The sequence below is a fragment of the Oncorhynchus gorbuscha genome, linkage group LG24, assembly GCF_021184085.1.
Source record: "Oncorhynchus gorbuscha isolate QuinsamMale2020 ecotype Even-year linkage group LG24, OgorEven_v1.0, whole genome shotgun sequence".
Classification (NCBI taxonomy): domain Eukaryota; kingdom Metazoa; phylum Chordata; class Actinopteri; order Salmoniformes; family Salmonidae; genus Oncorhynchus; species Oncorhynchus gorbuscha.
Window position 1 is genome coordinate 35,589,044 of NC_060196.1, and position 10,787 is coordinate 35,599,830.

Sequence of the window (10,787 nt, forward strand, 5' to 3'; positions counted from 1 at the left end):
TTCTTTCCTCTAACTGGTTTCAGTGTTACACAAAGACACAGCCCCTGAAGGCAGACAGCAATCTGAGTCTTAAAGCCACTTATTCTTCTCTCCAAATCTGGCCCACATATCAGAGTCTGGTGGTCCTCTGGGTGAAACTGGATCCCAGCAGATTAAACTGATCTGAAGAGATCTGATCCAGCCATATTGAATCACAAAGGAACATCCGGAAATGTATAGAGGGTATTTAGACGACTCCCCTGCCAGCTAGTCTTGAGAACGAGGGGGGAGGAGGAGGGGGAACCTCCCAAATCATCCCCTCTACCACTCCACCCTTCTATGCTCTGAATCTCTGTTTCTCTCAATAAAGAGTTCTGCCGTGTGTATGGAAGTCATGAGGATGATCTCACAGAGGGAGAGACAAAGTGGAGCTGCTCAATGTATGCAAAGCTATACCCTTACAGCCTCCTCCAGACCCGGCAGGGATTGAGAAAACATTTGCACCGTCTACTTTTATACCGCTGTGTTATGGTTCCCGTGTCCTGGTCAGGACGGAGATTAAATGGGAGCAGGCATGGTGGCGTGAGACTCAAGAATGCGTGAGATGTCCGATCTCTGCACCGCTGGATGGAAACCCTCTGAAGTTATTGACTTTGTGGTTCTGGCACCAGTCAGGAAAGCTCTGTCATCTCCTCTCTGTCTGTCGCTCCCTCTGTCTCTCTCAGAGACCACAGCTCTGCAGTCTGTCTGCTAACAGAGTCGGCATTAAACACTAACGACACACTGCAGAGTTGGGAAAGAGAAAAACTGCAACGTAAAAGCACAGAGGAGTCCATTCTCTCCTCCTGTGAGTGTTTTTTATGTTGATTATTTCCTTCTTTTCCTACTCATGACTCCGGAGGGCAGGCTCTGACATTATCAGGAAGTGACATCATCAGGAAGTGAGGTTAATTGTCTGCTACCTGCTCTCCTGTAAATTACAACCAGACTGGGAGCTCCTGCCTCTCTCTCCACAGCTCTATAACCCTAGAACCCACTCCCTGCCCGCTTCAACTAGGTTATCTACCTCGTCCTCTCTCTCTGTGTCCCATAATAATCATTGTCATTATTGTTAAGGCCTCATTTGTTCAGCGGACGCCCTCATTCAAGGAGCCGAGTGCAGCCTGAGAGGAGCAGACACACAGTGCAGAGCAAACATATCCTGCTGAGCACATCACAGCCGGGACAGATGAGAGGAAGATGTCTGAGCAGCACTGTACAGGGTGGTGTGGGCTCACAGAGCAAACAGTGCTGTGTAATGGTAAACATGATGACAAACATCTCCAGGTCTACACACAGTATGCTACTGGAAAACCGTATATGTTATGGCTTTACACCCCCTGCTATACGGTGGATTGAGAGTTACCTGTCTAACATAACACAGAGGGTGTTCTTTAATGGTAGCCTCCCAAACATAATCCAGGTAGAATCAGACATTCCCCAGGGCAGCTGTCTAGGCCCCTTACTTTTTTCAATCTTTACTAATGACCTGCCACTGGCTCTGAGTAAAGCCTGTGTGTCTATGTATGAAGATGACTCAAAACTATACAGTGAGTGAAATCACTGCAACTCTTAACAAAGAGTGGGTGGCAATATGGGTGGCAATAAATTAGTTAGTCCTAAACATTTCAAAAACTAAAAGCATTTTATTTGGGACAAATCATTCACTAAACCCTAAACCTCAACGAAATCTTGCAAGAAATAATGTGGAAATTTAGTTGAGAAGACTGCTTGGAGTAACCCTGGATTGTAAACTCTTATGGTCAAAACATATTGATACAACAGTAGCTAAGATGGGGAGAGGTCTGTCCATAATAAAGATCTACTCTGCCTTCTTAACATCAATATCAACAAGGCAGGTCCTACAGGCCCTAGTTTTGTCGCACCTGGGCTACTGCCCAGACGTGTGGTCAGGTGCCACAAAGAGGGACTTCGGAAAATTACAACTGTCCCAGAACATGGCAGCACAGCTGGCCCTTAAATGTACACGTAGAGCTAACATTAATAATATGCAGGTCAATCTCTCATGGCACAAAGTAGAGGACAGATTGACCTTGTCACCTCTTACAAAAACAAGTAGTGACATGTTGAATGCACCAAGCTGTCTTTTTGAACTACTAACACCCATGCAAACAGTTCATTCAGCCTCATTTATTGCCTTTCAAAAAAGCATCACTGATATGGCTGACTTGCTTTGTAATGGCTGTTGGAAGGAGTGGACCAAAGCGCAGCACGTGTTTATCTTATTTATTTAGAACTGAACACTGATTAACAAAAACAACAAGAGAATAACTGAAACAGAAACAGTTCTGTCTGGTGCAGACACAAAACAGAAAACAACTACACACAAAACACAGGTGGGAAAAGGCTACCTAAGTATGGTTCTCAATCAGAGACAACGATAGACAGCTGCCTCTGATTGAGATCCACACCCGGGCAAACACACAGAAATAGAACACAAAACATAGAATGCCCACCCCAACTCACGCCCTGACCAAACCAAAATAGAGACATTAAAAGGATCTCTATGGTCAGGGCGTGACAGTACCCCCCCCCCCCCCCAAGGTGCAGACTCCGGACGCAAAAACTGACCCTATAGGGGAGGGTCTGGTTGGGCATTACTCCGCTGTGGCGGCTCTGGTGAGGGATGTGGACCCCGCTCCACCTTTGGCTCGGCCCACTTAGGTGACGCATCTAGAGCGGGGACCCTCACCGCCGACCCCGGACTGAAGGCCCTCATAGAGAGCTCCGGACTGAAGGCCCTCATAGAGAGCTCCGGACTGAAGGGTGCCTCTGGACTGAGGGGCTGCGACTCTGGCGCCTCTGGACTGAGGGGCTGCGTCTCTGGCGCCTCTGGGCTGAGGGGCTGCGACTCTGGGCTGAGGGGCTGCGACTTTGGCGCCTCTGGGCTGGAGGGGCTGCGACTCTGGCGCCTCTGGACTGAGGGGCTGCGACTCTGTCGCCTCTGGACTGAGGGGCTGCGACTCTGACACCTCCAGGCTGGAAGGGCTGCGACTCTGGCAGCTCCGGGCTGGAGCTGACAATCACGGGCTACAAAGGGAAATAGAAAAGCTAGAAAAGCCATGAATCATGTTCCCCCCGCTATCCTCCAGAAGGCAAGCTCAGTACAGGTGCATCAAAGCTGGGACCGAGAGACTGAAAAAGCTCAAGGCCATAAGACTGCTAAATATCCCAGGTAGTCACCTGGAATGCATTTCAATTAACAGCTGTGCCTTGTCAAAAGTACATTTGTGGAATTTCTTTCCTTATTAATGCATTTGAGCCAATCAGCTGTGTTGTGACAATGTAGGGCTGGCATACAGAAGATAGCCAGCCCTATTTGGTAAAAGACCATGTCCATATTGTGGCAAGAACAGCTCAACTAACCAAAGAGAAACAAAATTACATCATTACTTTAAGACATGAAGGTCAGTCAATATGGAGCATTTAAATAACTTTTGAAGTTTCTTCAAGTGCAGTCGCAAAAACTGGCCTCAGAAATTGCAGCCCAAATAAATGCTTCACAGAGTTCAAGCAACAGACACATCTCAACATCAACTGTTTAGAGGAGACTGTGTAAATCATCTCAAGTGTTAGCTTTTGTTTAAATGTAATTAAGGTACAAGACTTTATTTCTGTTGTTGGTGATGGTGTTGATGTTTTTCCTTTTCAAATCAAAAAAGATTTACAATACGAAACTACAATATATCATATGGCCAGTAGAGATCACTATAACCACAGATAATTAGGCATGAAAGCTGGTCTCAACACAGAACAGGCCAAGGAAATACCCAGTTACAGTTCAGTCCAGCGACCTTTTTTGATTCATCACAAAGCGTGCTGGCTCAGTCCTGATTCAGTTCTAATAACACCGTCATGGAGAGTTCACTGAACGTTAAAGTGTGTCAAGCAAAACTACTGTTTCATAAAATTTTCCAGCCCAGAAACAATAAAAGACTCAGATTATCATGGAGGTCAGACTACTTTGGATTACGACCTTTTCTATCTGGAAAAATAAAGGCTTGATAAGCTTCAAAGACCTCTGCAGTTGTAAAGATCTTTGTTCCAAATATGGTTTGCCATTTCATAACCTCTTATAATACATTTAGCTTTCTCCTTCATGATTTGACTCCTATACCATTTCATGATGTTGACCTAGACTGCTTCTATGGCAGTAGAAAACAAACGATTCCTTCTAATACGACTAGTGAGATTACCTGAACAACTAATTCCCACTCTTATCTACTGCGTTATCTTCTCTCTTTCAATTTTTCTTTCCTTTACAAATCCAAAGGGTGGGAGGGTGGGATGGGATCTGTTTCATATATGGCTAATTTTCTATTTTTGCTTTTTTGGTCTTTATTGCTTGCTAGGTCTGTGCATGTATCATAAATGTACGCGCTCTGACAATCTAATTGTTATTTGTCCAATGATTTATTCGGCCTATTGCTTGAACATATCACACATCAATTGATCTAAAACATATTTTTATGCTCTGTGGCTCAATGATTTCTCATTAGTCAGTGTAAAGGATCGGAGTTGGGCTGTCTGTATAAACGCAGCCATAATGTCCTGTGACTTGGGCCCTGTATTCTGGTTGATCATGTCTTGGGCCAGTTGGTTCGGTAGGCGGGCGGCAGGTAGCCCAGCAGTTAGGAGTGTTGGGTCAGTATCCAAAAGGTTGCTGGTTCTGTTAATGTGCCCTTCAGCAAGGCACTTTAGCCTAGTTGTTCCTGGAGAGATACCCTCCTGTAAGTTTTCACTCCAACCCCAGTTGTAACGAACCTGATCCAGCTTGTCAACCAGCTAATTCTTAGACTCAGGTGGCTAGATTGGCGTTGGAGCCAACAGCTATAGGCTGGTAGCTCTCCAACAATGAAACTTTTAGACCAAGGGTGGGCAACTCCAGTCCTTGAGGTCCTGATTGGTGTCACACTTTTTCTCCATCCCTAGCAAACACAGCATCCAGGGTGGAAGGTAGCCTAGTGGTTAGAGCATTGGGCCAGTAACTGAAAGGGTGCTAGATTGAATCCCTAAGCAGACACAGTACAAATCTGTTGTTCTGTCCATGAACAAGACAGTTACAGTAACCCACTGTTCCTAGGCTATCATTGTAAATAAGAATTTGTTCTTAACTGACTTGCCTAGTTAAATAAAGGTTCAAATTAACATAAATCCAGAGTCACATCTTGAATTTTGACCACCCAGAAGGAGAGGAAGTCACAGAAGGTGGGCTGAGAGGCCTAGGCACGTTGGACAAATAGCAGAGCATTTAAGTGGAGAAAAGCATTGTTGGGTAAGCATTTCACTTCTGTGCCAGTTGTGTTTTCCACAGTGGTCTATTACCAGCCCAGAGCCCAGCCTCAGCCCCAGGCCTGTCTGAGCTCCAGTCCCAACACAGCCTTGCCTATAGGTGTCATGTTTTGTCATAGATTGTCATGTCTTGTCCCTGTGCTTTCTCTTCTATTCGTTTCCCCCTGCTGGTCTTATTAGGTTCTTTCCCTCTCTCTATCTCTCTCTCTCTCTCTCTCTCTCTCTCTCTCTCTCTCTCTCTCTCTCTCTCTCTCTCTCTCTATCGTTCCGTTCCTGCTCCCAGCTGTTCCTCATTCTCCTAACTACCTCGTTTACTCATTCACACCTGTACCCTATTTTGCCCTCTGATTAGAGTCCCTATTTCTCCCTCTGTTTCCGCTTCTGTCCTTGTCAGATCCTTGTTTGCTATACTGTGTTCTTGTTCCGTCCTGTCGTGTTTTTGCCTTCATCAGATGCTGCGTGTGAGCAGGTGTCTCTGTCAGCTACGGCCTGCGCCTACCCGAAGCGACCTGCAGTCTGTGGCCGCTTCTCCTGTCCTTCCCCTCTACAGACTAGAGGATTTCTGTTATGGATTCAGGATTTGTCGTTTTCTGTTTTGGACTTGAATAAATTCTGTTCCTGTTAAGTCGCTTTTGGGTCCTCACTCACCTGCATAACAGAAGGATCCGACCAAGAATGGACCCAGCGACTACGGATCCTCGCAACTCAGCCGTCGAGATCCAGGGAGCGATGCTCGGCAGACACGAGCAGGAATTGTCTGCTGCTCATCATGCCGTTGAGACCCTGGCCGCTCAGGTCTCCGATCTCTCAAGACAGTTTCACAATCTCCGTCTCGAGCCACCAGCTACTTCCTGGTCTTCCGAGTCTCCGGAACCAAGAATTAATAACCCACCGTGTTACTCTGGGCAGCCCACTGAATGCCGCTCCTTTCTCACCCAGTGTGATATTGTGTTCTCTCTCCAGCCCAACACATACTCTAGGGATAGAGCTCGTATCGCCTACGTCATATCTCTCCTTACTGGACGGGCTCGTGAGTGGGGCACGGCTATCTGGGAGGCAAGGGCTGAGTGTTCTAACGAGTATCAGAACTTTAAAGAGGAGATGATACGGGTTTTTGATCGTTCAGTTTTTGGGAAGGAGGCTTCCAGGGCCCTGGCTTCCCTATGTCAAGGTGATCGATCCATAACGGATTACTCTATAGAGTTTCGCACTCTTGCTGCCTCCAGTGACTGGAACGAGCCGGCGTTGCTCGCTCGTTTTCTGGAGGGACTCCACGCTGAGGTTAAGGATGAGATTCTCTCCCGGGAGGTTCCTTCCAGCGTGGATTCTTTGATTGAACTCGCCATCCGCATAGAACGACGGGTAGATCTTCGTCACCGAGCTCGTGGAAGAGAGCTCGCGTTAACGGTGTTTCCCCTCTCCGCATCACAACCATCTCTTCCCACTGGCTCAGGTGTTGAGCCCATGCAGCTGGGAGGTATTCGCATCTCGACTAAGGAGAGGGAACGGAGAATCACCAACCGCCTCTGTCTCTATTGCGGTTCTGCTGGACATTTTGTCTTTTCATGTCCAGTAAAAGGCCAGATCTCATCAGTAAGCGGAGGGCTACTGGTGAGCGCTACTACTCCGGTCTCTCCATCAAGATCCTGTACTACCTTGGCGGTCCATCTACGCTGGACCGGTTCGGCAGCTTCCTGCAGTGCCTTGATAGACTCTGGGGCTGAGGGCTGTTTTATGGACGAAGCATGGGCTCGGAAACATGACATTCCTCTCAGACAGTTAGGGGAGCCCACGCCCATGTTCGCCTTGGATGGTAGTCCCCTCCCCAGTATAATATGTGAAACACTACCTTTAACCCTCACAGTATCTGGTAACCACAGTGAGACCATTTCCTTTTTGATTTTTCGTTCACCTTTTACACCTGTTGTTTTGGGTCATCCCTGGCTAGTGTGTCATAATCCTTCTATTAATTGGTCTAGTAATTCTATCCTATCCTGGAACGTTTCTTGTCATGTGAAATGTTTAATGTCTGCTATCCCTCCTGTTTCTTCTGTCCCCTCTTCACAGGAGGAACCTGGTGATTTGACAGGGGTGCCGGAGGAATATCATGATCTGCGCACGGTCTTCAGTCGGTCCAGAGCCACCTCCCTTCCTCCTCACCGGTCGTATGATTGTAGTATTGATCTCCTTCCGGGGACCACTCCCCCCCGGGGTAGACTATACTCTCTGTCGGCTCCCGAACGTAAGGCTCTCAAAGATTATCTGTCTGTTTCTCTCGACGCCGGTACCGTTGTCCCTTCTTCCTCTCCCGCCGGAGCGGGGTTTTTTTTTGTTAAGAAGAAGGACGGTACTCTGCGCCCCTGCGTGGATTATCGAGGGCTGAACGACATAACGGTTAAGAATCGTTATCCGCTTCCCCTTATGTCGTCAGCCTTCGAGATTCTGCAGGGAGCCAGGTTCTTTACTAAGTTGGACCTTCGTAACGCTTACCATCTCGTGCGCATCAGGGAGGGGGACGAGTGGAAAACAGTGTTTAACACTCCGTTAGGGCATTTTGAATACCGGGTTCTGCCGTTCGGACTCGCTAATGCTCCAGCTGTCTTTCAGGCATTAGTGAATGATGTACTGAGAGACATGCTGAACATCTTTGTTTTCGTTTACCTTGACGATATCCTGATTTTTTCACTGTCACTCCAGATTCATGTTCAGCACGTTCGACGTGTTCTCCAGCGCCTTTTAGAGAATTGTCTTTATGTGAAGGCTGAGAAGTGCGCTTTTCATGTCTCCTCCGTCACTTTTCTCGGTTCTGTTATTTCCGCTGAAGGCATTCAGATGGATCCCGCTAAGGTCCATGCTGTCAGCGATTGGCCCGTCCCTAAGTCACGTGTCGAGTTGCAGCGTTTTCTCGGTTTCGCGAATTTCTATCGGCGTTTCATTCGTAATTTCGGTCAAGTGGCAGCTCCTCTCACAGCCCTTACTTCTGTCAAGACGTGCTTTAAGTGGTCCGGTTCCGCCCAGGGAGCTTTTGATCTGCTCAAGAAGCGTTTTACATCCGCTCCTATCCTTGTTACTCCTGACGTCACTAAACAATTCATTGTCGAGGTTGACGCGTCAGAGGTGGGCGTGGGAGCCATTCTGTCCCAGCGCTCCCATTCTGACGATAAGGTCCATCCTTGCGCGTATTTTTCTCATCGCCTGTCGCCGTCGGAACGTAACTATGATGTGGGAAACTGCGAACTGCTCGCCATCCGCTTAGCCCTAGGCGAATGGCGACAGTGGTTGGAGGGGGCGACCGTTCCTTTTGTCGTTTGGACTGACCATAAGAACCTTGAGTACATCCGTTCTGCCAAACGACTCAATGCGCGTCAGGCTCGTTGGGCGTTGTTTTTCGCTCGTTTCGAGTTCGTGATTTCTTATCGTCCGGGTACTAAGAACACCAAGCCTGATGCTTTATCCCGTCTCTTCAGTTCTTCTGTAGCCTCTACCGACCCCGAGGGGATTCTCCCTGAAGGGCGTGTTGTCGGGTTGACTGTCTGGGGAATTGAGAGACAGGTAAAGCAAGCACTCACTCACACTCCGTCACCGCGCGCTTGTCCTAGTAACCTTCTTTTCGTTCCTGTTTCTACTCGTCTGGCCGTTCTTCAGTGGGCTCACTCTGCCAAGTTAGCTGGCCACCCCGGCGTTCGGGGTACGCTTGCTTCTATTCGCCAGCGGTTTTGGTGGCCTACTCAGGAGCGTGACACGCGCCGTTTCGTGGCTGCTTGTTCGGACTGCGCGCAGACTAAGTCTGGTAACTCTCCTCCTGCCGGTCGTCTCAGACCGCTTCCCATTCCTTCTCGACCATGGTCTCACATCGCCTTAGACTTCATTACCGGTCTGCCTTCGTCAGCGGGGAAGACTGTTATTCTAACGGTTGTCGATAGGTTCTCTAAGGCGGCTCATTTTATTCCCCTCGCTAAGCTTCCTTCCGCTAAAGAGACGGCACAGATCATCATTGAGAATGTGTTCAGAATTCATGGCCTTCCGTTAGACGCCGTTTCGGACAGAGGTCCGCAATTCACGTCTCAGTTTTGGAGGGAGTTTTGTCGCTTGATTGGTGCTTCCGTCAGTCTCTCTTCTGGTTTTCATCCCCAGTCTAACGGTCAAGCAGAACGGGCCAATCAGACTATTGGTCGCATCTTACGCAGTCTTTCTTTTCGAGACCCTGCGTCTTGGGCAGAACAGCTCCCCTGGGCAGAATACGCTCACAACTCGCTTCCTTCGTCTGCAACCGGGCTATCTCCTTTTCAGAGTAGCCTTGGGTACCAGCCCCCTCTGTTCTCGTCCCAGCTCGCCGAGTCCAGCGTTCCCTCCACTCAGGCTTTTGTCCAACGTTGTGAGCGCACCTGGAGGAGGGTCAGGTCTGCACTTTGCCGTTATAGGGCGCAGACTGTGAGAGCCGCCAATAAACGTAGGATTAAGAGTCCTAGGTATTGTCGCGGTCAGAGAGTATGGCTTTCTACTCGTAACCTTCCCCTTACGACAACTTCTCGCAAGTTGACTCCGCGGTTCATTGGTCCGTTCCGTATTTCTCAGGTCGTTAATCCTGTCGCAGTGCGACTTCTTCTTCCGCGACATCTTCGTCGCGTCCACCCAGTCTTCCATGTCTCCTGTGTCAAGCCCTTTCTTCGCGCCCCCGTTCGTCTCTCCCCCCCCCCGTCCTTGTCGAGGGCACACCTATCTACAGGGTACGGAAGATCATGGACATGCGTCCTCGGGGACGTGGTCACCAGTACTTAGTGGATTGGGAGGGGTACGGTCCTGAGGAGAGGAGTTGGGTTCCATCTCGGGACGTGCTGGACCGTTCGTTGATCGATGATTTCCTCCGTTGCCGCCATGGTTCCTCCTCGAGTGCGCCAGGAGGCGCTCGGTGAGTGGGGGGGGTACTGTCATGTTTTGTCATAGATTGTCATGTCTTGTCCCTGTGCTTTCTCTTCTATTCGTTTCCCCCTGCTGGTCTTATTAGGTTCTTTCCCTCTCTCTCTCTATCTCTCTCTCTCTCTCTCTCTCTCTCTCTCTCTCTCTCTCTCTCTCTCTCTCTCTCTCTCTCTCTCTCTCTCTCTCTCTCTCTCTCTCTATCGTTCCGTTCCTGCTCCCAGCTGTTCCTCATTCTCCTAACTACCTCGTTTACTCATTCACACCTGTCCCCTATTTTGCCCTCTGATTAGAGTCCCTATTTCTCCCTCTGTTTCCGCTTCTGTCCTTGTCGGATCCTTGTTTGCTGTACTGTGTTCTTGTTCCGTCCTGTCGTGTTTTTGCCTTCATCAGATGCTGCGTGTGAGCAGGTGTCTCTGTCAGCTACGGCCTGCGCCTACCCGAAGCGACCTGCAGTCTGTGGCCGCTTCTCCTGTCCTTCCCCTCTACAGACTAGAGGATTTCTGTTATGGATTCAGGATTTGTCATTTTCTGTTTTGGAC